The 27,720-nt window shown below is 40.0% G+C and overlaps 1 protein-coding gene and 1 pseudogene across 1 annotated transcript in view; one reads left to right on the top strand and one right to left on the bottom strand.

Annotated features, from left to right (window-relative positions):
* Nucleotides 1–9,684, bottom strand: part of SCML2 (sex comb on midleg-like 2 (Drosophila)) — a 93,413-nt gene extending 83,729 nt beyond the window's left edge. The window contains exon 1 of the mRNA XM_012651684.1: nt 9,545–9,684. The gene's annotated coding sequence lies outside the window, so the exon portion shown is untranslated. The remainder of the gene's footprint in view (nt 1–9,544) is intronic.
* Nucleotides 9,685–10,438: 754 nt separating this feature from the next.
* On the top strand, nt 10,439–26,970 carry LOC105816299 (annotated as a pseudogene).
* Nucleotides 26,971–27,720: the final 750 nt, after the last annotated feature.

A 27,720-nucleotide genomic window follows, 5' to 3' on the forward strand; every position in this document is an offset into this window, starting at 1 on the left:
GCCAAAAAAGAAAAAGGTTAGTACTATTGACATTGAGATTTCCTTTACCAAAAGACTACAGTTACACTAAACCTAGCACTTTTATCTAAAAGCATTAAACAAGCATGAACAATCTGAAATCTTTTACAAAAGATTTGTTTTGCAGATCGTATCTTGTTGCAGAATTAAGAGCTGATAGATCAATAAACGCTTTGAAAAGTCTTGCTTGTTTTAAGCCATTTTCTCAATGATTAAATAATGTAAACAGTGATTAATAGTGGAATTATTAAGCCTAAAACTCCCATTGTTTTTATCTAATTCTGAGGAAAATTCTACAATTTGTTGAGAAAATAGTCTTAAAGGAATATTAAGAAATTAATGGGTCTACAATTGTAAGATTATAAGGCCCTTCCATTATTCATTTGTTTTCTGGGGGTTTTATTTGTTTGGTTGGAGTTTTTTTTCCTTTTCCTTCTTTTCTTTTTCTTTTTCCCTTCCTCTTTTTGTTTTGCTTTGTTTTGTTTCTAAGGTACAGTAAGTTACAACTTGAGTTTCTAAGTAGAGACCACTACCTAAGAGTCAAAAAACGTAAACATTTTGACAAGAATAGGAACTAAACAAGTCTGACAGCAATAAATCTCCCAGGGCCCTTTTCAACTTCAAGCCATTGGTCAGATGTTATAAAATAAATGCAATCACAGAATTTCAACCTCAGAGAGCGTAAGAATCAATAAAATAAAGATGTTATGTTGAAAAAAAATAAATCTGTTCCCATACCAACAAGGTTTGCTGCCATATTTCCCAGACACAAGTCCTAAGGATGGAATAATGTCCAAACTTAAGCATTTATCATATCATTAGACTTGTTCACTGAACTTCCCATTTGGGAGCTATTAAAATCCACATTTTTTGAAAGAGCATTGTGCTTATAAAGGAATTTGACCTTAAATGGAGACAACATCCACATTTTTATCAGTATAGAAAAGATTCTCACCTATATATGTGCCAGACTAACATTTTCCTGATGACCAAGGTTATAGTAGTATCAATGATAACATTCATAACATGGAGAAAAGAGTTGCTGGGATACCACACTTACTGCAATCTTCCCTCTTCTCCGGTAAATGCTTTCCAAGGTCCCCATTACTTTCCAGACATCAAACTCCATTTCAGTGTTTCAGTCGTCACTCTCCTTGACACTTCAGGAGCCCTTTGTGAAAGATCACCCCTCATTCCAGATACCTCTCCTCTCTCAACCTAAGGTATGTGTTATTTCCTGGTTGTCCTTCTCTCCTAGCCATGATCATCCCTTACTCACTCAGTCTCTTCCTCTAGATTCTAGAATCTCATTCTAGTCCATGGTTGACGCAATGCCCCTATGCAGATGACTGCTACATTAGCATCTCTAGAGCCAACCTCTCTCCAAAATTTCTAGTCTAGCCAACTGAATATCAGTCTGAATGCTTCACAACCACCTCAAATACTGCATATTTTAAAAACCAAACTTTTACCATCTAAAATGGGCTCCTGTTTCTCTGTTTCCTATTTTAATAGGCATTACAAACTCCCAACCTTTCTCAGTTAGAAGTCATCTTTGACTCCCCTCCTCCTTTATCAAAAACTTTTTTTTTGGCCAGGCGCGGTGGCTCACACCTGTAATCCTAGCTCTCTGGGAGGCCGAGGCGGGTGGATTGTTTGAGCTCAGGAGTTCGAAACCAGCCTGAGCAAGAGCGAGACCCCGTCTCTACTAAAAATTAGAAAGAAATTAATCGGACAACTAAAAATATATAGAAAAAATTAGCCGGGCATGGTGGCGCATGCCTGTAGTCCCAGCTACTCGGGAGGCTGAGGCAGGAGGATCGCTTGAGCCCAGGAGTTTGAGGTTGCTGTGAGCTAGGATGACGCCAGGGCACTCTAGCCCGGGCAACACAGTGAGACGCTGTCTCAAAAAAAAAAAGAAAAAAAAAACCTTTTTTTTTTTAAAGAGATGGGGTCTCACTGTGTTGCCCAGGCTAACCTCAAACTCCTGGGCTTAAGCAATCCTCCCACATCAGCCTCAGCTTCCCAAGTAGCTGGGACTAAAGGTACGTGCCACCGTACCTGGCTGTCCAACATCTTATCAGTTACCAAGTTCTATTGATTCCTCAATATCAGAAATGTGGTAGTGAAAGAAAAATGATTTAAGCCAAGGCTTGTCAGACACCAAAAGACAAGGCTCCAATACACTGTGCATTCTTTGAAAGGGAGAAATAAGGAGATATCATAATACACCAGGCACCCTAGACAGGATGGATCCATGAGGGCAGTGGAAAATAAAAGTTATGGTCCCAGAGATCTAAGGATGGTGGTGTTGGCAGTGGCAGTATTAATACTAAGAGCTGTCACTTACTGAGTTCTTGCTAAAAGTCCGGTACCCTACTAAGGCCTTTATATACATATTTTATCTAAAGCCTATTACAATCCTGTAGGGTAGATACTATTATTAATGCCCATTTGAAAGTTAAGGATATTGAGGCTCAAAGACCTGCCCAAGATCACCCAGCTAGATTTGAACCTAGGTCTGTGAATGCTTAACCGTTATGCTAAAACTGCCTCTGTTGTGTTTTACCTGTGTGCACGCCTTTTCTCCCCAGCTACACAATAAGCTCCTGGGGGCAGTATCTTTTCTGGTTCATCTTTGTATCCGCCAGAATAACTACACTGTCTATCACATACTAGGGTCCCTGAAATGTTTGCTGAATGGTAAACAAAATCTGCTGTGCTATAGACTACTTGTATTTAAACCATATAGAACCACAGCATTGCGGTTTTTAAAAAGTTTTTAATTGAGTCTGATCCTTCCTGCAATAAGAAATCTGCTGTCTTAACTTACACACAAGAATAAGTCAATGTGCCCAGGAGAAAATTCTGTGAGATCTGAGACAATCCCCTACCCCCAATATCTCCCTCCTTCCCAACCGCTGATTGACATCTACTTTTTTTACTCTGAATTTGATCTCCTTCCAGGATGTTTGAGGTTTCAAAAAGACAAGTCCCAGTATAAATGGGGTACTATTATAGGTATTTTTTTTTTCAGGGAGAGGAACTACTAGGATTTATATGCTGTACCAGTATTCAGTTTATAAATTCCAATTATGTAACAGGTAGAACTAAAACGCATGCTTTAAACCAATATTCACAAAAAAAGGAAAAAGACAGTCAGTACTCACAAAATAATCTATTACAGAAATGTTTCATCACATCCCCTTAAATATATCAGGAGTATAAGAAGTTTCAAGGCTAAGAGAGGTTCACAAATATGTTTGCTGGTGTTTTAAAGAAAATGTTGAAATAAGTGATGGAAGTCATACACATAATTAACCAGAGATTAATGAAATAGCACAGGTAGAAAGAGTTTTTCTTTTCTTTTTTGATCTTGTTATAAAGACACTGTTTTAAGACTTGAACAACAAACAAAAAAGCCCTTCTTTACCGTCTGGTCAATATGTAATAGGGAAGGTCTGAGCTAACTGCATAACACATCTTTAAATTTTTCATTTTAACTTGAAAATAGTTTTTTTTGTTTCAAGAAATATTCCACATTTATGCCTAAATGCAAAAACATATTGATTGAATTAAAATATACTATAGTTATTGTTTTTCTTTGACAAAGAGAAGCTCTCTCTTTTAACTAAGATTTTGCTTCTGGTAATGGTGATTATCCTAATACAGGATATAAAAAGTACATATCCATTGTATCATATACAAATTGTTGAATTGGATCTGATTCATCACTTTAAGATTTCAGAAGTATCTACTCAATTTGCTCAAGTAAATAAAAAACATCCATCCCACTTTCTCACATATTTATAAAAGTAATCAGAAAAAAAACTATACTCTAATGTAATTACATTTAAAATTCCATCTCTGAATTATGACTAATCAATATTAAGAAAGAATATTTTTATCTCTATATTTCTGGGCTCTATTAAAAAAAAAGAACATTTTTGGTAGCAAGGATTCATCAAATGAAGTCTTCTGGAGGAAATTAAGGTTTCCAGAAGAGCGATTTTAATTATGCTTTAGTAAAGTCTACTCTAACAGATTAGAAATTAATCTTTTTCTGTGTCAAAGCAAACCCAAGAAGACTTAACTATTTTCAAGAATTTTTAACTTAGCTAAAAAAATCATAACCTTTCAAGTTAAAATAATCACTTGCCATTTTAATTATACGAAAGCTTCGTATTTAGTTAAAAAGTATGTTAGTCAGAAAACAGATAAATGAAAGACAAGTCAAGGGTTGCCAAAATCCCAGTTTATAGTTGTAAATTCCTAAGGTTTAAAGCATAGCCACAGGCTAATTGCCCAAAGACCTGCTGTCCACTGACATTTGTGGAGGACTGGAGTTAATGGCAGGGCATGTCAATTTACTAGAGGCAGCTCATGGTGCCACATTTTGACAAAAGAACTGGATCAGGTTACAGCCTGTTCCTATTATCACCACAGTCTAGATTTATAGTTTCTAACACTGGCCCTACAAGAAATAATGGAAATGATGACAACAATCCCCACTAGACAACAGACTGCAGAAAAGCATGCAATAAACCACAATCTGAAGTGACCAGAAAACTAAACATCCCTGACAATACTTCAAACGTGATGCAGGTGTCAGCAAATTAGCCATTTAAATATTTCTACAACTTCTCAAAATTTGAACACAAAAAACTCAAATCAGTAATCTAAAACCAAGCAATACATTAAATGTACTTATCATTATTATTATATCTTAATTCTTTTAATGACCTAAGATGCTGCATTTTATCTGAATAGATTTATGAAACTCTACCAAGTTAGTTAAAAATTAATACTGATTATATTAGTTTTAAAATAACATTAAAGCTTATCAAAAATGTTCCAAATAATACTTTTTCAAATCTTTCGAAAGAAAAAAATAGACAACAGTTTCATAGCAAAGGGCATATGCAGAAATGAAGAGAAGAAACACATTTGAATCAGTGTTTAATTTAAAATATACATAAGCAAATCGTAAACCAGCTAAAACTGATGAAAGGTAGGAAAAGTTACCAAATGTTAACCATAAAAAAAGGACTTTGTCAATACACAACTTAAAAAAACTGTCAAGGCTACAAGGTACATACCAAACAAACGGAGCTGTTTACGTCTGGAATTCAGCACTGGTTAATCCTTATGAGAAACAGAGGTTGAGAAAAATTGAGTATGTATTCCAGAGACAAGCAAAGAGAGCCTCACCAACTTTTCCCAGAGAAAAGAAAGCATCCTCAAGGTATGCCCTAGAATTGCAATGTATCTGTCTCTTCTGAAGTTTACAATGGCACATCACCACAAAAGGTGGGCACTCTCTTTCCGCTTTTACAACAATTTGCTCCTATAAACTTAGGAAGGGGCAGAGCCACAGCCATAAACACAGGTCACAAGTAGTAGGTAGTCAAATGCTATCTCCAAATGTTTCCCAAGTCTTTACTCACACAAAGACTCAATAAGCCTATTCTATTTTTTTAACTCTTTAAATAAGCAATTCATCTAGTCTAGGTCAGATTATCATGAAATTAAGAACACCACTATCACATAAACTACTATAGGAGCTTCGAATATTTTACTTTTCACACAATAAGATATTCCCCATTTCTTAAGTTAAAAACTTTCCATCACATGTGCAAAAAGTGAAATTAAGAGAAAGGTTTAGGGACTTACGTTTAGTAGAAGTCACTTAGCATAAAAACCACCAGTATTATTATTTCTAAGGTTGCCAAAGTGTACTTCTATTAGACAACATAAAGGCAAAATAAGCAAAAATGCCTTACAAAAACCAAAGAACATATGCACATTTCAAAGCTTAGATGGTTTCTGAAATTTTCTCAAGTTATCCCGCTTTAAGAACCTCTTCTGCTATCTTTTAATAAATGAGATATTACCACTACAGACAGTAAAGGCATTTCTATGCTTAGAGTAACCAAAGCCTAAGCCAGTTAAAACCTAGAAAACATACTCACCACTAAATTATACCAGTATTTATATAATGGTATAAATTAATTATACCATTTTAACCTAAGATAAGCAGCAGTGGTTTCTTAGACAAAGGGATCATGAATATTAAGCCCCAAACCCAACAAAGGATAAAAACTCTCTTTCAAAATCACCAATATTTGTCACTGTCAAAATTTCCAAGTTTTTTATTCCTGGAATCAGCGATCACTTCAAATTTTAAAATAATTATGTAGTAATTCTCAGACATTAATAATAGTTCTAAAATTCTTAGAGGTGCTTGATTCGCCCACTCCAAACCACAAAACACATTCTGGCAATGCAGACCAATCTTCACCTCACAGCTCTAAAACTTACAGAGCTCACTTTTTTCTTATCTTGTATATCCTAAAAACCAGGAATATGACTATTAGAAGACAGTAAGATACCCCCAGGGAGGGAAGCTAATAGAGAAGATGACCTCAGATTTCCATTCATAACTGGAATGAGAACAGAGCTGGCATAAAGGGGGAAAAAAAGGCAGACAAAGTAACCTGGCAAAAAAAAAAAAGGACTAGAGGTGACTAATAACTAAAATAGCAGAGGATCCTTTGCATCTCCCAGTGTTCCAGTTTCTAAAGTTACAACAGTCATTTCTATTAACCCAAAGAGAGGAGTAGTAAAATATTCAAGTGAAAATTTCCTCTCCCACCCCCAAGAACTCAAACTAAAATTGGGATTTGGATCTCCTTTAAATGGAACAAGGGGCTACATCGTTTTCATTCAAAAGACTCAGTAGTTACTCAGCCTTTTCAAAGCACTTTACCATCATCAATTATTTCCCAGTGAGATAGCAAAGATTCCCCTGACCATTTTACTGATGCGGAAACAGACACCAACAGCAAAGGGAACAGGGGCAGGAAGAGGGGTGATAGGAAGCATCTGGGAGGAACAGGCAGGCAGCTAAAAAGGAACAAGCCCAAAAGAAAATGAGAGTCACATCTGGCTTATAGTTGACCATCATAACCCTTATTTTTTTTGAGCTCAGAGAAATTTGTGAAATATTTTGAAAAAAGAAAGTGCTTTAAAATGTCAGTTTAAATCTAATTACAGTCTAAACTACTTGGTCATAGACGTGAAGTTGCTTAGCATTAAAAAATACCCAATCTTCAGAGCACATACTGATTTCAGTTTATACCAGCAACTCATTCCCCCCCCCAAGCCTAACCAGTATGTTATCTATTGACCCAGAAAATAATCTCTCATAACAATGTATAGCTTTATATAATCATTAACAAAAGACACAAATATCCCATAAATCAGAAATAATTTGCAGTTACAACCCAGAATCTTGTTTAGAGAATTATGACAAAAATATTCCTTGAATTTGCCCTTTAAATAAAAGGAATACTTGTTCTACATTCACACTGATTATCTTAGCTATAACCTTGAAATTTCCAGGAATAGACTACTGGTGGGAAGTCTTAAACATCCAGAAACTAGCACGCATAGTAGGCTCTGAATAAACGCACATTGAACTCCATACTAAAGACAGCACAGGTGCTTAATAAAGATGTGTGGATTGAACCATAAATCCAAAGGACTGACCAACTGCCTCATGAGAAAAACTGATAACACCTCTTTAAGACTGACTCCAATGTTCTTTGCACAAATTAAGATACCATCAACTTCAAAGCATCCTCATGCATAATGCAGTAGTTATATTAATCTTTTTTTCCAAACTATCAATTCCAAAACAAATCAGGTTCTCTGGGGTAAACACGTATACACCCCCAAGAAGCTCATAAGGTTGCATGATATAAAGTGTATTCAAAAAACTTCAAAGCCATTCTAAATGGTGTTCGACTAAATTTTTTTTAAAACCTATCAAACTGTTTTAAAAGTTATGGATAAAGCTATAGCAGAACAAATACAAGGCATTAGGTGAGTGTTTATAAACTCCTTTCTCAAAATCCCAACTGGACTCATTTCCAAAAGCATATTTTCACATTCCTCCCATTAAATATACAAAACCACAAACAGCCTGAAAGAATATTCACCACTGGAAATACATTATTTAATGAGTAATTAAGGAAAAAATGGCAAGGAAGGCAAAATTGTCATTATCGAAAAACATTCCCAAGTACTGTTATCGAAAAGAATATGCATTTACGAACTGTTGTTATAATACAATTGCTTATCATAGAAAGTTGTACTCCATAAATGTACATCTTAAAATACTCTTCCCTCAAAACAGAAGTATGAATAGCTCTGGGGGCATTAAATATGCAGCCACATCTGCACTTGCTTCATGAAAAAAAAATCTCTAATAAATTTGTAAATCACATGATCACAAGCAAGTTACTGACGTTCCCTGCCTCAGTTTCCCCCTACTAACGAATCCATTCACGTTCTCTAGAGATGTTCTAAAGTCACCCCACAGTCAAGTCATAAAGGTTAACCTTCACATCCTTCAAATAAGGGGCAAATTTCAATTGTAATCACACTTTGTGATAACAAATGTTTAACAACGGTTTTTCAAGAAATCGCCAGTCTTAAATAGGAACCTGTAAGCAAATACCTGCGCTGCTCAAACATGGGGGGGGCGGGGAGACGGCGAATTACAGTTCGGGCCCCCGAAGCCCTGTATAACCCCAAGGCGCAAAATCAATGGAATTCGCCTACACCCAGAACGTTCTCCCTCTGGCTCTTCGCACTTGGATGGAGCACAAGCACTATCCAGGTGAAAAAAGCCAGAAAGGTAAGGAACCATTTCGGGGCTGTTTCTAAATGAAGACAGCAACGGTCCCGAGACTCAGGCCGCGAGGGCGCAGCGATCGCAGCTGCCTCGTGGCCCCTCCGGAGACTTGGCGCCCCCTCGTCCCCCTCGCCGCGCACTCCGGTCCCGCTTCGCCACGAGGGCTAGCCACCGGCGCCCTCCGCCCCCGCTAGGTGCCCCGCGGAACGCACCTGGCACCACGACCCGCGCCCGCTTCCCGCCACAGGCGCATCCTTCCGGGCTGTCGCTTCCCTCCCAAACTCCCAAAGTTGCCCCAAAAGTCCCCGGAAGACGCCCGGGCCCGTCTCAACCCAGATCACGCAAAGTCATCCCCGTTCCTCAGTCCCGCCGCCCACCCGCAACGCCCCCGAGCCCCAGGCTAACCCTACCCACGCGGGGATCTCCGCGGGGGGACAGGGCGCTGTCCGCCTGTGAGGTGATGGTTAGAGGACAGCGGCCGGTGCCCGAACGCCGCGGGCGGCATGGGCCCGCGGTCGACGAAGGGGCCCCGGCGGAGCGCGAGGGGAGGCGCGAGAGGGGCTGAGGGGAGTCCGCGGAGGGCACTACTTGCGGGGAGGAATCCGTGGCCTCAAGGGTGAGGCCGCCGGGGGTAGCCGACGAGGGTGCGGGGCCGACCTGAGACGAGACCCGGAGGAGCGGTGAGGGGGCGTTCCTCGCGAGGGACGCGCCGCCGAGGGTTTCCTCCCCGCCTGCCCGCCCACGGACAACGGTCAGGGCCCGGGTGCCATACCTCCGTCTCCCCGCTCCTTACGGGTCCCGAAGTCACCACAAGTCACCACGCACCTCGGGTCTCGGTAGGCGAAAGCAACGAAATTCTGTCACGCTGGTCCCGCGAGCCGGCACCGGGCTTCACACCGCCGCCGCCATGTTTGAGAAGCCGCGCGCGGAGCCGCGCATGCCCCGCAACCGCCAACGCCGCCCCGCCCCCCCGGCCCGCGTGCCCTGCGGTTGCCGCGTGCACGCCCTATGACCGCCGCCGCGTGCTGCGCCGGAGCTGGGGGCTTGGCAACCTGCCTGCACGAGCGCCAGCGCCCGCAGTGGCCGACGGTGAGACACTGTGAGCCCGGGAAAGTCCTTGGCGGTTTTCCCTCATCCCCCCAATCCCACGCCAAAAACAAGCCAGTCGTAGCCCATGCACCCAAGGCCGTGGAGAGCTCCTAAGTGGGACCCCCGGGTCCGCGTCAAGTTCCATTCTGCGAACTTGCTCGCTTTCGCCATCGCCTTCGACTCCTAGCCGCCACCCACCCTGGCCACGCACCCAAAAAGCAGGCGCTTCCCTAGGAACTCAAGCAAGTTCGAGGAGCAGGGAAAAAGCAGCTCTCGTTACAGCAGCTTGAGCAAAGCCACTCCTTCGCGGGTTGCAGCATATTCCTTGCAACAGCTTTTTTTTTTTTCCATGAGTTTTTGCCACGCATTCCCCTCCCTCCCAACTCCGCTTTCTGGATTTAGCTGTTTCTCTAAACCCAGGCTTGAGCTAACGGGAACTGGATTAACCTGCAGAGGAAATCATTTGCTCACTGACTGGGGAGCATCCCCGCCAGTGCATTTTGAGGTCCCATCTGCTGGCTCCCCCTCGTCCCAGGGAGGAGCCCATAGTGCAGGTGGAGGTCGGAGGTCGCCCTAAGAAGAAGGGGGTGTAAAACTTGCCTTAAAACAGCCCACGAATCTCAACACAAAATGCAGCAAGCAGAAAGCCAGAGAAAAACATCCGTTCCTCGTAAGGTTAGGTATAAACTCATTTTAAACTTTTGTTTGAAAAATAATACAATGTGCTATGTTAGCTAAAAGTAAACCATTGATTGGTAGGCCTTCTCTCTCTGCAACTCTTTTCCAAAGCTGGGTGTAGGTTTTGCATCCATGATCGCCTTAACTTAGTGTATAGGGCACTTTTTAAATCATAATTTGGAAGTCAGAGCCTGAAACTAAAACCAAAAACAACCAAACAAAAAAAATCTGTGGAATATATCCATTTTCTACAGAATAATGTAGAATAAAATAATTTTCATTCACAACTTTTGCAGCATCAAACAAAAGCCAAATTAAAGTGTTTTTATCGTATCTAAACACTGGTGAATGGTACAAAACCAAATTGCTCTGGTTGTTCTTGAATCCTTCAAAAATGAAAAAATAAATGTTAATGCAAAATTCAAGGAAACTTTAAGGCAAAAATAGACTAGGCCAATGATATGCAAATATTAAAGAAAGACTTGGTCATATCAATTGTATATAACATATATCACATAGAGAATGTTGAAATGGTTTAAGATGAAGGTTCAAAAATGTTTTTAAAAGTTAGAGATTTTTAATGGAAAGAAATTAGAGGTTTAATCTAAGCACACCCTTAATACGGGCAATAGCAGGGGTGGGGGACTTAAATTCTTAATGAGTGGCCACTGTCTTTCTAATCCTGATGCAATGGAAACATTTGAAATTCATCTCTACATTCTATATATGAAAGATTTGACTTATCATTTATACCCATTTTACATCTATGGACCCTTTATTAAATTATAGGAATAGTAATCTGATTGCTAAATTGCCTGTCTCACTGATGCCTCACTGATGCAACTTCCCATACTTCTCTTTTTAACAAATTACTGAAGCCCTTATTCTAAGAATGTAATTTACACTATCTGTATTAGAACATCTTCTCAACTACTATGTTCATCAGTGGATTTATTGAAGTGTGACTCTTTGTTATATTAAATATGTTATTGATAATGATAAAATGGCTACCATTTATTGAGCACCTACTATGTGCTGAGAATCATGCTAGTCTGGTTAGAGACAAATTTCCAATATTCGCAGTGTTCTCTCACAACTTTCTTATGAGGTAGGTGTACTCTCTAATACTTTGGAGCTCTTATTCCCATTTTACAGATGAGGAAAATGGATATTACAGAGCAAATAAGTGGCAAAGTTAGCTTCTGAACATATATTCAAATATTTTCTAACTATTCCTTCCACCCTTGTCGTCAGTCATGCTTTTATCATACACTATGTTTATAAACTTTCAATAATAATTATTTTATTTACTTATTTATTTACTGCTTTTCCCCATTTGCCAAAATAAATTTGACTGCTTTTTTAATCATGTTAACATAGGTTGGAACGTCATTGGGTTTTTTTTTACATTATATGGAAGTATCTTGCACATAGCAAGAATTTAGTAAATATTTTTCGAATGAGTAAATGGATGAATGGATGCCTGCTATTATGATGTTCAATTAATTTTGCCTATAAAATGCAAAAATGGGAGACTTTTAAATGGAAAGAGTAAGAGCTAAGGCTGGTGAAATCCAAGTTTTCATGATTTATTTTTCAAACCTCAAATTTGCTCCTGTGGATTTGCTCCTATAGTTCTGACCTTGCCCAAAACCTGTGACAACCTTAAAGGAGATACATCACCCCACCTAGTCCAAGTCCAATGCACAATACTCCTGTATCTCAAATGTGTTTGATTACTTCCTTTTGTACTTTTCTTCAGAGTTTAATATTAGACAAACAGAATGAAAAGATAATCTTCTTTCATAGATAAGCAAGTTTAATCTAGATTTTCATCAATACACACCCTTATAGTGAAACAATATTATGTGTGTACATGAAGTTAACATCTTAGGATGATTAGGGAAGACTCCTAGTTTTTTTACTTCATGCACTTCTTTCTCCATAAAACACAGAAGCCTAACTTAGTCTGGCAGAAACTAGAGATCCAAGGTGTAACTATTTATAGTAAACTCACTATTCATATTTTCACCTCAGTGAAAAAATCCATATAGTGGGTATTAAATAACTAATTAAAATAGTTACTGAGTTTACAAACATCTTTAAATGCTTGTTTCTAACAAATTGTCCTTTTTTCCCCATTAAACCAAGAGCACATATCAGTAAGATATAAGTTGGTTTTGGTGTTGTTATTTTTGGTTACAGTAAGCTTCTTTTCCTAACTTCAAAATAGTAACTTCTCTGGAAAGATATCCAAAAGTGAAGTCTGTGATAGGAGAACAGAGAAGCTAGTCTGATGGGAAGGCAGCCAGTGTGTTGTAGTGAAAGGATGTGGCTGCGACAGTGGACCTGAGCTCTGGTCTGGAATCTCGAGTCTGTCATCAACTAACTAACTATATTTCTTTAGAATTTTTTTCCCTTTTAAAATGAGGGTAATAAAATCTGCTACACTTATTTCACAGATGAGAAAGTACTATTTAAATGTATCAGAAAACCACATGGTCTTTACTGAACAGATCCCCACCCTTTACAAAAAAAAAAAAATTAGTCTTTTACCAACAACATGTATGACATCTAGGCTGACTTTGACCAAGTCAAGTATTTTATATGCTGTGAAAACTGGCATAACCTCAGTGAGCACTCTACCACGCTACACTTGACCTTTCATTCAGCGATTTAGTGAATGCTTGTTGTGTGCCGCTCTGCTAGAAGTGAGGATACCAAGATGACTAAGACAATTTGAATACTCCAGGAGTTTACAACCAGTCCAAAGAGGAGAGACAGACAGACAGACAGATATATGTTTTAAGATGTTCAGAAGAACTAGGATCTATTATCACACCCTTCATCACATCAAACACTTTTAGATGTACCCGTGTCATATATAACATTTATAACTAGATAAATGGAATTGCAGTTGACCAGCTGACAACTGGCCCTTTGAGCGTTTAGTTAAAACACTTATTAATTTTGATTTTATACTTTTGTGCTGGTTATTCTCCATTTGAGTCACCCTGTGCCCCTTTCTTCTAGGACCTCAGTTCTGGCAGTAGCAGTGGCAGTGGCTGCTCCACAGCTTTGGTTCTCACTGGGTCTTCAGGAAGGTGAGTGAGTATGGTCTGGGGGGAGAAGCAGGTACATCTGGAGAAGCATGACCCAGTCCCTAGCTCCTTCAGCATCCCTGTTAGTTCCCTTAAACCTACCCACACCTCTATAAATACTTCAGTAAATTCTCTTCAAAATCACTACAACTACCTTCTGTTCCTGCGGGACTATTATTGAAACAGTTTTCTTTTCATATGTCAAGCCAACCAACTGTGGGGATAAAGGCCTCCAATATTTCTGTAAGGTCTTTGAGAACTTCTAGACCCGAGGCACTGTGTCTATAGCACCCAAGGGTTTCATAGCCTGTCATATGTAAGTCACTGGAATATTGTGAGCTAAGAGTGGATAAAATTAACCTGGAGAAAGTGTCTTAGAGTGAAGGTTAAAGGAGATAATTTATGAAAAGCACCTAAATGCTATCTGATTGATAATAAACACTCCATACTAGTTCCTCATGTGCCTGTTTCTTAAGAGGGTAAAAGAAGTGACATTTGAGTTGAGAGGGGAAGAATGCAGTTTGCCAAACAGACACAGAAGCTCATTGGGAACAGCATGTGCACAAAGTAACGAAAAGTCACTGCAGGGTCTTCGACCAGTGAAAGGTTCCTTGTGCCAAACAAAATAAGAAGGGGTCAATTTAGTCAGGTCTTGGAGTGCTAAGGTGTCTGAATTTCATTTTGTGGACAATGGGGAGCCACTGAAGGTTATTAAGCAGAAAAGCTGTAGAAAGAGTTGCAGATCCCGCAATTCCTCTAGCTGCTCCTACAGCTCCAAGGGCTCTGCTCACCTTTCCTGACAGAAATGTGACCTCTGCAAGAGCAGCCTGAGATGGGACAAGAGCTGACAGGAGGCCACTGGTTCTCCAGCAGCAGCCCTGGAGAGTGCCAGCTGGAGTGGGCGGAAGCTGGGAGCAATCAGAGCAGTTAGGGTTTAATGGTTATAGGGAGAGTGACAAGGACCAGAGAAGACAGTGGGCCAGCTGGATCAACAATTCCACAAGGCCACTTCAAATGTGCTCTCATGCTTTTGTTTGTTTTCCCTTCAATTGAGGTTTAACCTACACACAATAAAGTGTACAAATTATAAATGTACAGCTCAGTTAATTTTTACACGTATACACACCCATGTGCTCACACTGATATCAAGGCATAAAGATTTCCGGTACCCCAGAAAATCCCCTCATGATGCCTCCCAGTCAGGACTCCCCCACTTCAAGTAACCATGATTCTGATTTCTATCACTGATTTCTATAGATTAGTTTTACCTGTTCTTGGATATCTTATCAGTAAACTTATACAGTGTGTCCCCTTTTGTGTCTGGCTTCTTCACTTTACATTATGTCCCTGAGACTCCTCCCTATTGGTAAAGCATCACCCTCATTCTCAGCAAGTGTTATAGACAGCTTCGCTGTACCCCCTCCTTCCTATAAGCTTTTCTTTTTGATTAAAGCTACTGTAATCTGTCTTTCAATAATTTTCTCCTTCTTACAATGATTTTTCTTTAATTAAGTCTTCCAATTATATTAAACCTTGGTTATCTTAATAATAAAACTATTCATAGTAAGAGAAGGTTTCACTTCACACCTGTGTGGGATACTGTGTAGGTAAACTATTGACCCTTCTTCCTCTTAGAGTCCTGTGTCTAAATACAGATTTTTAAACCAACATGGTGTTTGGGAAGGCAAACACATATAGAGGCCCTTTGCATTCCATGTACTCCACCAATTTGAGCGTTTTTGTTTTGTTGGTTGTCTCTGTCTTGCAAAAAATAAAGCAAACAACCAAGAGAAATTGATTGGAAAGAAAAAGTCAAACTAACAGCAACAATGGAAATAGGAGGCAACCTCTAACTAAAGGAAGGGTGTGATTAGGGGAGTGTGGGTTCAGGAGAACTAAGAAAGAGGACAAAAGGAAGCAAAATGGTAGCTAGAAGTGGTCACCTGTCTACTCTTTTTTTTTTATTTCAAAGTATTGCAGGGTACAAATGTTTTCGGTTACATGGATTACTTTCGTAATGTTTGAGTCAGGGTTAAAAGTGTGCCTGTCACCCACGTAGTGTTCATTGTACCTGTTAGGTAGGTTTTTGCCCAACCCCTCCTCCCCCCTCCCTCCTGCTTGATTTCCATTGAGTTTTACTTTCCTCTATGCACATGCGTGCTCAGTTAGTCCTAATTTAATAGTACATGTGGTGTTTTTTTTTTCCATTCTTTAGATACTTCACTTAGGATAATAGTCTCCAGTTCCATCCAAATTGTTGCAAAAGGCATTAAGTCATCCTTCTTCATAGCTGAGTAGTATTCCATGGTATGTATACATATACCACATTTTGTTAATCCATTCATGAACTGATGGGCACTGGGTTGATTCCACATCTTTTCAATTGTGAATTTTGCTGCAATAAACATTCGAGTGCAGGTGTCCTTTTGAATAAAATTACTTCTTTTTCCTTGAGTAAATACCCACTAGTGGGATTGATGGATCAAATGGTAGGTCTACTTTTAGTTCTTTGAGGAATCTCCATATTGTTTTCCACAGAGGTTGTACTAATTTGAAGTCCCACCAACAGTGTATAAGTATTCCTTTCTCTCTACATCCATGCCAGCATCTGTTGTTTTTGGACTTTTTAATAAAAGCCATTCTAAGAGGGGTAAGGTGATATCTCATTATGGTTTTGATTTGCAGTTCCCTGATGATTAGTGACATTGAGCATTTTTTCATATATTTATTGGCCATCCGTCTATCTTCTTTTGGGAGGCTTCTGTGCTTGTCTTTTGCCCACTTTTTAATGGGGTGGTTTGATTTTTTTCTTGCTGATTTGCTTGAGTTCTTTGTAGATTCCGGTTATTAGCCCTTTATCAGATGTATAGCTTGTGAATATTTTCTCCCATTCTGTAGGTTGTCTATTTGCTCTGTTGATTATTTCCTTGGCTTTGTAGAAGCTTCTTTAATTTAATCTTCATAATTTAATCTTTATAAATAATAAATTATATTTTTTTATTTTTGTTGTTACCGTGATTGCCATTGGGGTCTTCTTCATAAATTCTTAGCCTAGGCCGATATCTAGACACCTGTCTACTCTTGAACACCAAGGTGACAGAGAGCCTAACAGATGACAAAGAGCACTTTTTGCTGTATAAAGCATGGCATATTTTTTGCTCCTTGACTGGTTCAGTCCTGTGTCTTTCTGTTCTTTGCGCATATTGATGTCTTTGCTGATTTAACCCTTCCACTTTCCTAGGGCCTCACATTATTTGTTTCCCTTACAGCTCCTGTCTTTCCTGGGCTATGCCCTTTAGGTCTTTTCCTGTCCCAGTGCCAGCTTGAAGAATGGTCCCTCTCACTTCAGTCCAGATAATACTTTCACTCTGGCTGTGTTACCACTCCTAAGTGAGCCCCAACCTAGGTCTTTGGAAGTCTTCTAGGTTATAACACTTATACTTAACTATTTTTTTCTGTGTGTGTGTGTATGTGTTTAATTTTTAAAATACACAAAAGTATAATAGTGAATAAACCCCTATGCACCCATCACTCAGCCCCAATAATTATGGCCAATCCTGCCTATGCATACCTCTCTCCATTCTCTCTATTCCCATATTATTTTGAAACAAATCCTAGATATCATGTCATGTATTTTGTAAATATTTCATTATGTGTCTCTAAAAGATAACTCTTTTATAACGTAACTGTATTAGCTTTCTATTGCTGCTATCACAAATTACCACAAACTTAGTGGCTTCAAACAACAAAAGTTTATCTTATAGTACTGGAGGTCAGAAGTGCAGAATGGATCAACAGGGCTGCATTTCTTGGGGGCTCTAGGGGAGAATCCACTTCCTTGTCTTTTCCAACTTTTAGAGACCACCTGCATTCTTTGGCTTGTGGCCCCTTCCTCCATCTTCAAAGCTAGCAGTATAGCACCTTCAAAGCCTTCTTTCTTTTTCTCTCTGACCTCTGCTTCCATCATCATATCTCCTTCTCTCACTCCAACTCTCCTACCTACCTCTTTCCCTCATAAGGACCCTATGGTTACATTGGGCACAAATGGATAATCAAGGATAATCTCCCCATACAAGACCCTTAACTTAATCATACCTGGAAAGTACCTTTTGCTATGCAAGGGAACATATTCACACATTCTGGGGATTAGGATGTGGACATCTTGTGGCAGGGCTCTTATCCTGTCTATCACATAACATAACCATAAATCACCTAAATAATTTAAAATAATTTCTTAATATCATAAAATATCCATTCACTATTCAGAGGTCCAATTGTCCCATAAATACATATTTTTATAGCTTTAGAAAAAATAAGGTCCATAATTGCAATTGATTGATATGCCTTTGATGTCTCTTTTAATCTATAGGTTCCTCGTCCATCTCTCTTTTCTTCTTGCAATTTATTTGAAAAATCCTGGTTTCCCATGTTCTGAACTTTGTTAATTGCATCCCCGTATGTTACTCTATCCCCTGTATTTCCTATAAATTTGTAATTTAGAGGCTTGGTAAGATTCAAGATTTTTTTTTTTTTTGGCAAGAATACTTCCTAGATGTTTTTCTATCAGAAGACACATAATGCCTGGTTGTCTCTCATTTTATGATGTCAGCAGCTGTTGATATTTAATGCCTCAAGCTGTCAGGTCAGCGGTTCTCAAGGTGGGGTCCCCAGACCACATCTCCCTCACCTGGGAACTTGTCAGAAATGCAAATTCTTCGGCCTCACCCCAAACTCACTGGATAAGAAACCCTGAGGTAGGGTCCAGCAATCTGTATTTTAACAAGTGCCCCAGGGGATTCTGATGCAGTTTAAAGTTTGAGAAGCCCAGCTGTTCATCAAGGGCTGCCAAGTGGTGATATTTAAGACTGACATTACATAAGGATTTAGGCAAAATAATGTAAGAAAAACCTCAAAAATAAATTAAGGCCATGCTCAAAACAGGAAAGTTAGAGAAGCAAATATATTTTTTTAAATGAGGAATTGAAAAGGTGTAAATATGGAATCCACACCATTTCAGTGACAAACACACGTCAGAGAAACTCAAAACCAAAGGCTTACCATTTTAAGATATTCCAAATTATTTCTTTGAAATGACAGTTTAAGTTAAGAATGCTTTAAAATATAAAATCTCTCATCAAGATTTAAGAAAGATTTTTTAATGAAGAACAACAACAGCAATGTTGATTTAATGAGTAAGTAGATGAAAAGAATAAAAATCAGTGTTTTGGGCACTTTGTCATTCACAAGCTTGAATTCAGAAAGACATAACTGAAATTCAGAAATTCTATATGGGCTTTATAGCAGTACTGTACCTCTATTTCCAATGTAAAATGTTTGTGAGCACTGAGGGTCTCTCATGAGACCAATAGAGAAAGAACAAGGAGTTGGGTGACCTGGGTTAAAGTAGGCTCTACTCTCCCTTTGGGGATTGTGATTGATTCAGAGTTCACTGGACTCTAAAGTGAATGGAAAACAACCTCACCAGACATAAGCCCCTCTCAGGGCTGTTCCAGACCACTGGGCCAAAGCCAGCATCTAGCATTGTAACTCATCTGCATGATATGCTGTGCACATTCATTCCTCATTCAGGCAGGAAGTATTTACTGAGCCTACCACACGCCAGGTTCTGTGATAGATGCATAGTCAGCAAACAAATAAGCGATTTTAATGATAAAAGTGATCAATGACGTTCATGTGTTGCTTACAGGCACAAATAGATATTCATTTGTTAAGCAAATGGACTCATACGTGTTTATGTAAATGAATAAAAACAGTCCTTCATGCAAAATACTGTAGACTTTGAATATAGAACACAGTGAAATTAGACAAGCTAACATGAAATTCACTCAGAGAACATTTTCCTCCTTTTCTTAAAGAAGTTGTTTAGCTTCTGGGTTTTGGAAATTTTTAACAAACTCTCCTTCACACGTTCCCAGCAAGTTGCCTTTCCAAACCTTGCTTCTAGGCATCTAGAAGGAATCAGTCAACCACATGGTCTAAAGACCTGGGTCCAGCAGACCTTGAATAGCACAGTACTCTCAATGGCTTCTCTTCTCCCCTCCAGTGGTAGGGACCATCAACCCAGTGCCTGAGAAAAGAAGATGGAAATCTGTGGCTTTGTGGGATGCTTTGTGTAAACTCACAGTGTGCAAACGTTTTTTATTATATAGTGTTGGCGAGGAGAGGGAAAGAAAAATATACCAAGCCTAGAGTCTGCAAACTTCCAAAGCACGACACAACACATTAAAGGTTTAGTGTCATGAACAATCAGGTCCTTGTCGTCTACCCATTTGCTAGCACAGTTTCCACAAATAACAGGCAAGCTCTAAATTTTCATAAAATGTTTTGACAGTGCAGGATGGGCCAACTTTCTGGCGGTCTCTCTAAGGAAATGACTGCAAATGTTTTTTGGTGTGAACAACCTTAAGTATTTTAAATCCTTGGTAAATAGAGTTGCCAACAGTCCCAAATTTGTTTTACTATTTCTGAAATGAACAGTCAGGATTATTTTAGGATAATTTTTTCAATAATAAATATTTCAATGAATGAGTTATCCTATTTCCCTTTCTTAAATATTGATGACTTTGGAAAACTTTGTAAATGAGAAACAAACTTTAGAAGCCACATTGTAGAAGTTGAGATAAATAAAAATTTCCTAGAAAGCATATTATAAAAACAACATGACTTTATTGAGGCTTCTAGGAATAATGTATAACCACAGTCTTTACTATATGATAATGCTAATTTCTAAATCAAAGGTTTGAGAAACCAACATAACTTACTAACCTGAAATGATTCTAGAGTACTTTCTTCAGCAAGTTATCCTGAGGATGTTCTAAATCTGACTTCCAATATGGAAGCCACTAGCCACATGTGGCTATTTGAATTTAAATTAATTGAAATGAAATAAAATTAAAAATTTAGTCCCTCAGTCATACTTGCCTCATTTCAAGTGCTGTATAGCTAACTGCATGTGGCTAGTGGCTACCATACTGGACAGTGCAGAACATTTCAGTCTCAAAGAACATTCTATTGAACAGAGTTGTTCTAAATCCTTGCTATTCAAAGGGTGGATCAACAGCTTTGGCATCATCTGAGAGCTTGTTAGAAAGGCAGAATCTCAGGCCCCCCACCAAACTTACAGAATCAGAATCTTCATTTCAATGTATAAGTCCATTTGCTTAACAAGTGAATACCTATTTGTGTGCACATTAAAGTTTGAGAAGCACTGTTCTAAGTCAGTGTTTCCTAGACTGGCTTAATCATAAGAATCACTTAACACACTCAGTCATTCAGGGTCCAGGGTCTTGCTCTAGATCTACTAAATTTGACTCTTCAGAGCAGGTGCTTGGGAATCTATGCTTAACAAACACCCCAGGTGATTCTTATTGCTCTGGAATTGGGCATTGATTTTTTAAAACTCCCAGGATTCTGATGGGTAGCCAAGGTTAAGGACCGCTGCTGTAAATGATATTGATCTCAGAACTGCCTCTAGTGTTAAAATTGAGTATTAGATTTTTAAACAGACATAAACTAAAATGGCATTAAAAGTAAATCTAACAGTCTATGCGGCTTAGAAACACAGCCAAAGACCTCTTCATTCTATACTCCATGAGCTAAAACAAGAAGTATCAATATAAGGTTTTGACTGAGTATTTTGCCAATTTCCATGTTATATAATCATACATAATTCTGTATGGTTTTATTTTGTTTTGTTATGTTTTATCTATTTTTTGTGTCTTGGCTTTCTGAATAAAATGATTAGTTCCTTGAGGATGAGTGCTGTGGTTTGAATGCCCCTTCTAAAACTCATGGTGAAAATGTAATTGCCATTATAATAGTATTAAGAGGTGAGACCTCTTAGTATTAAGAAGTATTAAGTATTAAGAGGTGATTAGGTCATGAGGGCTCTGCCCTCATGAATCGATAAATGCCATTATCATGGGAGTGGGTAAGTTATCACAGGAGTTCGGCCTCCTTTTTCTCTCTGTCTCATACATAGGCTTCCTTGCCATGTGGTGCCTTCCACCATGGGATGACCCTTGCCAGGTGCCAGTACCATGCTCTTAGACTTCCCAGCTTCCAAAACAGTGAGCCAAATAAACTTCTGTTCTTTATAAATTATTCAGTCTGTGGTATTCTGTTATAACAACAGAAAATGGACTAAGACAGAAAATTGGTACTAGAAGTCGGGTTGTTGCTATAACAAAAACCTGAAAATGAGGAAGCAGATTTGGAACTGGGTAATGGATAGAGAGAGGCTGGAAGAATTTAGAAGTGCAGGCTAGAAAAAGCCTGAATTGCTGTGAATGGAGCATTAGGGGTGATTCTGGTGAAGACTCAGAAGAAGACAAGAACTGTAGGGAACATCTGGAACTTCTTAGGGATTACTTAAGTGGACATGATCCTGGTAGAATATGGATAGTAAAGGCCATTCTGATGAGGTCTCAGACAGAAATGAGGAACTAGGTATTGCAAACTGGAGTAAAGGCCATCCTTGTTATACAATTGCAAAGACCTTGGCTGAAGCATGTCCATGTCCTAGGACTTCATGGAATGCAGAACTTAAGAGTGATGAACTAGGATATCTAAACAGCAAAGCATTCGGGCTGCTGTGTGGCTAGTTTTAATGGCATACACTGAGATGCAAGAGCAAATGACTTGAAGACAAAATTTATAACTAAAAGGGAAGCAGAGCAGAAAGATATGGAAAATTCACAGCCTGGCCATGTAAAGAGTGAAAAAGTATGTTCAGGAGCAAATACCAAGGGTGTGGCCAAGCAACTGCTTGCTAAAGAGATTAGTATGACTGAAAGGAAGCCAGGTGCTATTCACCAAGACAATGGGAGAAGGATCCCAAAGACATTTCAGAGATCTTTGAGGCTGCCCTCCTATCACAGGCCCAGAGCTCGAGGAGGGTAGAATGATTTCAAGGGACAGACCCAAGGTGCCCTCCACAGGCTCACTGCCCAGGGCTGCTTCACCATTCTGCTCCCCTCATTCTAGTGCAGCACCCCTTGGCGTGCAGCTCAGGTCACCACTCCAAGTGCACAAGCAGTGAGCCTTGGCTGCATCCACGTGGTGTTAAGTCTGCAGGCTTGCAGAATACAAGAGTTGTTGGGGGCATGGCTACCTCCACCTAGATTCCAATGGATGTTGCAGATAGCTGGGCCGGGCCAAGCAGAACCCTGCCATATGGGCAGAGCTGCCACAGAGAGTCCTCATTAGGGCAATGCCTAGGGAAATTTGATTCCGTTGTGGGAATCAAATTTCATATGTTAGTGCACCCTGTGGTTTTTTTTGTAGTTGTTTGCTTGTTTTTAATAGCATCCCTATAACAAATCCTTCTGTAAGGTAAATAATTACTGTGTTGTGCATGTAATTATCTCCTAATTTACATATTTAGTAAATTTCTATTTTCAGCTATTCTCTGACCTCCCTCTCTATAGTATGTGTGTATGTGTATATATATATAATCTTCTTCATATGAGTAGCTATCCAGGGGACCCCCCACAATTCCCTTTGTCTCTCAACCTGGCCAGAGTAGGGTTTGCATTGGCTTAACCCAGCTTACACTGCTCCAGCCTGGCATCCTTCTCACTCTTCCCTAGTCACGGTTTCTCATCCTGTATCATTGCCTGTGCAGGTTTTTGGGTGCCAGAACTATGTTCTTTGAATCCACAGCTCCTTTATTCCCCAAACCACATCCTCATTTCCAATTTTTTCACTCCAAAGATCCAGACCTGTTCCTCACTTCACTCAGCAAATATTTGCCAACCATTTTCATGCTGTGCAATGCACTGAATTAGTGCATTACAATGAAAGGTGAACCAGGGAAAGCCCTGGCCTTAGGAACTTGCAGATCTGTGGAGGAGATGACATATACGGCAGAAATAACTATCAGATCCTAGCATGAATCTAACCTAAGGAAGGAAGTGTTTAACAGACTCCAGCCCCTGGAAGGTCAGACATAAGCGTCCAGCTACCTTTCCTTATCATTTGATTCTGATGTAGGTCCTTAATTCTTATATCCAGGGTTCTTACTTTGTCACTGGAAACTTGCTTAATATCTCAGTCTTCTGCTGGGGGCTCCAGATCTTATCATTGGATTCTACCTTGGCCTCTGCCCCTCATTTTTGGTTCTAGTAACTTTCACAGTATAATATCTTTTCTTTGGCCTGGGGTCCTTGCATGAACTGCCCCAGAACTGCAACTACTAGATGGCACCTTGTTCATTCTTATTCTTCTTTTTAATAGCTTTATTGATGTATAATTGATATACAGAGAACTGTACCTATTTAATGTATATAATTTGATGAATTTGGACATATACAAACAACAGTGATGACATCACCACTCAAGGTATTAGACATGTCCAATACCTGCCAAAGTTTCCTTGTGTCCCTTGTGGGTTTGTTTTTGTGATGACAACACTTAACATGAGATCTACCCTCTTAACAAATTTTGAAGTGCACAATAAAGTACTGTTAACTATAGGCACTATGTTGTTCTTCTTGATGCTCTCTGATGCTACGTATCTGCACTTTCAAACTTCACCTTCCTGGGATTACTATGACTGATTGAGGGTGCCAGCTTCTTCATCCTGGGCCCCTTATCCCATTTCTGTCTGTGACTCAATGGTAATTTACTCTTAGACCCTGAGTCCCCTCATTTGTCCAGCCAAACTCGTTCCAGCTCCCCCAAGCAAGCTGTCCCAAGCTAGGGAGGGACCAGTTCCAGGTCTCTCCTCCCGGCTGACTAGCCAGGTATAACTGATCTTGCCCCACTGAATAATGGGATGCGACTATAGATGCTGGAACAGGTGTAGGTAAAGTGTTTAGACTCAGAGTTAAGTTAAAGGAAGAGAGATATTTCTTTCTAGATGAGAGGGTGCATGGGGTAACACTTCATGGGGAAGCTCCGAACGGTTTTTTCAGGCAAAAGCACAAAGGTGAAGAAATTTGAGAGATGCATAGGAAACAGCAAGTCATTCAGTTTGGCTGGCGTGAAGAGCACAGAACAGAGTGGTTTTGTAAAAGTAGGTTGATTCCATTTCATGGAGGGCCTTGAATGCCAGGCGAAGGAGTTTGGATGTTATTCACTAGGAAATGGGGCGCCTCTATAGGTTTCTGAGGAGAAGACATGATTAGAGCTGCACTTCCCCAGTATATGTAGTGTTTCTGGAGTATACCTGGTGACCTGTAATGAGTACCTGACTTAAGGTAGTCACAATGGGAAGGGAAAGGAAGGAACAATTACAAGATTGTTGTAGTGAAAATAGGATGAAAAGATAGGATGCCATTAACTGATACCTCCCTCTTCCTTGCCTTCAGTATTCAAAGATGACTTAGGTTTGTCCTTGCAAACCAGGAGTATGGTGCTGTGTATTTGACAGAAAAGAGAAATGCAGGAGAAGGAGGTAGTAGAAGAAAATGAGAACCAGCTCTCATTTGATCATGCTAACTTGGAATGTTAGACAGGGGCGGAGATATAAATTTGAAAGTCATGGATCTGAGGGAGATTTATAAATGGGGGATATAGAGAAAGAGGGGATAGGTCAAAGTCAGAATTGGGCTCCAGTCAGGAAACAGGAACTACACCAGTGATTTTAATAGGGAAAACTGAATATAAAGAATTGCTAACCTGGCAAAGGGTGGTTAACTACTGAAATGTAGTTAGAGAACTCAAAGGTGTAACAGAAGTAGCTACTGCAGAAAGTGGCCACCACTTCTAGGGCTGAGGGAAAAGTGAACAAAGAAGGAACTTGGAAAAGGAGGAGAGGCCCTCACCTGGCAAGGCCAAGATTCAGATGTCTGAGAAAGTGGTGCTCTTAGGTTTGTCTGTGTGGATGTTCCCTGGTCCCCTCGTTCCCGGTGTCAAGAATGAGTACTGGTACTGTGTGGAGGCGATGACTGAGTGATCACAGGCACAGAGCAGTTTTATACAGTTTATCACATAAAAGAAAGAATGAAAGTACAGAAGGTAGCTACACAGAGTGAAAATACGTTCCAAAGAGAGTAGACTGGGTTAGTCTCCACGAGTGGGGAGAAAGACACCGAAGGCTGAGCACACCCTGCCTTTGATAAGCTCACTAGTTTGTCCCACCTTTCTCCTGGCAGAATTGGTCGTGGTTTGCCTTTGGGGGTGATTGACAGCTTGGTGTTATATGACAGATCACATGACAGGTTACATAGCAGGATAGGTTATATAACAGTTTCCCTTCCTGCACATCCCCAGAATGCTTCACGAGGCTCCACCCATGTTATGCTAATCAGATGGTAATGAGCTGTAGGTCAGTTAAAGGTTACTAGGAACTTTTTACCATGTATGTTCCCACCAGGGAACAGTTCCTAGCCGCAACTTGGTTCCGGCTCTCTGCCCTTAGCCACCTCCTTGCCACCTGTTTACTCTCCACCAGACCTAACAGTGCGGCTGCTGCGGGAACCCACTGCCACAATGAGGAGGAACCTGGCAGGACTGTCAGAGCAGCCCACCGCCCAGAGAAGGCCACTGCGGGGCCCAGCATCACGCCTTAGCCAGTCAAGCCAGTCCCAACAGTGGAAGAAACAAGCAAACAGGAAGCAGAAGAATCCTCCAGCAGAGTATTAGATGGGCAGAGTATTAGATGGGGCTGGCTGCTGGAGAAAATTTGGTTTGCAGAGTCCAGCACCAGTATTACAAAGTAGGGAAAAGACTGACAGTACCAGGTTTTGATAATAATGTGGAGCATAGGAACTCTCAGACACTGCTGGTGGGAGTATCAATTAGTACAACACTTTGGCAAACAGTTTGGCGTTATCTGAAAAAGTTGAAGATGACCCTTTTTGCTCAGCTGAAGCCCCGCTTCCGTGGTTCAAACAGCTGCTGGAAGATCCATAGTCACCGGGGCCGGCACGAAAAGCACGCCGTAGCGCCCCATGCCCTGCGTGTGGACCCATCCGGCCCATAGTAAGGTGACCCACAGGTGTCACACCAAAGTATAAGCAGGGAGGGGCTTTAGCTTGGAAGAGTTAAGGATGGCTGGCATGCACAAAAAGGTGGCCTGGACCATTGGTATTTGTGCATCCAAGAATAAGACCACTGAGTCCCTGCAGGCCAATGTGCAGCAGCTGAAGAAGTACCGCTCCAAGCTCATCCTCTTACTGAGGAACCCCTCGGCCCCCAAGAAGGGAGACTCGGCTGAAGAACTCAAATTGGCCACTCAGCTGAAAGGACCAATCATGCCCATACAGAATGTCTTAGGAGAAAGCCAGAGTCACCGCCGAGAAGGAGAAGAACTTAAAGGCATTTGCCACTGTTCGCGTGGCCTTTGCCAATGCCCAGCTCTTTGGCATATGGGCAAAAAGAGCCAAGGAAGCCACGGAATAGGATGTTGAAAAATAAAAATAAAGCCCTGTTGGGGACTTGTAATAAAAAAAGAAAAAGACGACGAAGAAGGTGAGCATAGCCTATGGCCTAGCATTTCTACCCTATGTATATACCCTGGAGAAACATGTGCCTGCAGTGTACATTGAGATAAATGTTTAAGAATCTTCATAGCAGCGTAATTTATAATAGCCCCAAACCAAAAACTCCATCTATATTAAAATGTAAATATATATTGCGACATATTCATTCAATGGAATGAATACACTGTAGCAATGAAAATACACAGCTACACACTGAGACGTGGATGGAATCTGAAAATCATAATGTTCAGCAAAATGAGAGAGAGAGAGAGAGAATGATTCCAAATGGTGTGATTCCATTCCATTCATATTATACTCAAATCTAGGATACATACCCAGGTGTAAAACAAAAACAAACACATGTGAAAAGCAAGGACTGGATTCTCATGAGTTAGAAGTTACCCCTGGGGAGGAGGATGAGGGTCATGATCAAGGTTACTTACGTGTGGGGGACTTTTGTAGCATACCATTTTATTGACATGGGTGACTAATGACAGGCTGAACAATGATTTACTTAATATTCTTCTTTACATAAACTCATATTTTTATATACATATGTGTGTTTTTAAATTAACTCTTTATCGCTATTTTAAATGGAAAAGCAATATATTGTTATAAATAAAAGGCAGGCCGTAAGAATCAATACTGTGAGAAAAAAAACATATTATTAAATTTTAGGTACAGA

Source organism: Propithecus coquereli, unplaced genomic scaffold, assembly GCF_000956105.1.
Source record: "Propithecus coquereli isolate 6110/MARCELLA unplaced genomic scaffold, Pcoq_1.0 Scaffold362, whole genome shotgun sequence".
NCBI classification, from domain to species: Eukaryota; Metazoa; Chordata; class Mammalia; order Primates; family Indriidae; genus Propithecus; species Propithecus coquereli.